The 686-nt window shown below is 73.2% G+C and overlaps 1 protein-coding gene across 1 annotated transcript in view; it reads right to left on the reverse strand.

The window, feature by feature from the left end:
* Window positions 1–266, reverse strand: part of Thy1 (Thy-1 cell surface antigen) — a 5,402-nt gene extending 5,136 nt beyond the window's left edge. Inside the window, exon 1 of the mRNA XM_013009435.1 lies at window positions 191–266. The gene's annotated coding sequence lies outside the window, so the exon portion shown is untranslated. The remainder of the gene's footprint in view (window positions 1–190) is intronic.
* Window positions 267–686: the final 420 nt, after the last annotated feature.

Genomic DNA, 686 nt, shown 5'->3' on the forward strand with positions numbered 1-686 from the left:
CCGTCACGGGCTGTCCTGGTGTCCTTCCTCCGGTTGTCCTCCGCATCCCGAGCCTCGGCCCCGCGTCCTCGGGCGCGGACGGGCCCCGCGGAGCACCCGGCCCAGGTGAGGCAGCTCCCGCCGCGCCCCGCTCCGTGCGCCTCCGACTCGGGGCGCCCAGGGCCGGGTCCCCTCCGGCCCCACCTCTCACCTGGGCTCGGGCCCGGTCCTCCGCCGCTGCAGCCTCCGCTCCACCCGCCGCCTCCAGTAGCTGCGCCCCGCACGGAGCCCGCAGTTTTCACCCGGGGTGGGGGCGAGGGGGGGGAGCGAGGAGGGCCCGGGCCTCAGCCAATCAGAGGCGGAGGAGGAAGGATGGAGAGGGGAGGAGGGGGGGCGCGGGGAAGACACGGGGGAGCGGGGAGGAGGAGGGGGAGGCAGGGAGGAGGAGGAGGAGGGGGGAAGGGGAGGACGCTGAGGTTGCATCTGGGTGTGGGAAAGCGGCGGGCTGCCAAGCAACCGGGACCTCAGCCTGGTGGCGGGTGGGCGCGGGAGGGAGGGTTGGGGCAGCCCTCGGGGTGGGCCCCCCATCAGCTGCCTCTTCAGCCCCGTGTGATTGCTGTCGTCCTAAAGCTGCACCCCCTTCTTCCCACCGTCTTCAGGGTGGGAACCCACAAACAAGGAATGCCAGCGGGGAGCCAAGGTTCTCT

This window comes from Dipodomys ordii, unplaced genomic scaffold (assembly GCF_000151885.1).
Source record: "Dipodomys ordii isolate 6190 unplaced genomic scaffold, Dord_2.0 Scaffold10, whole genome shotgun sequence".
Classification (NCBI taxonomy): domain Eukaryota; kingdom Metazoa; phylum Chordata; class Mammalia; order Rodentia; family Heteromyidae; genus Dipodomys; species Dipodomys ordii.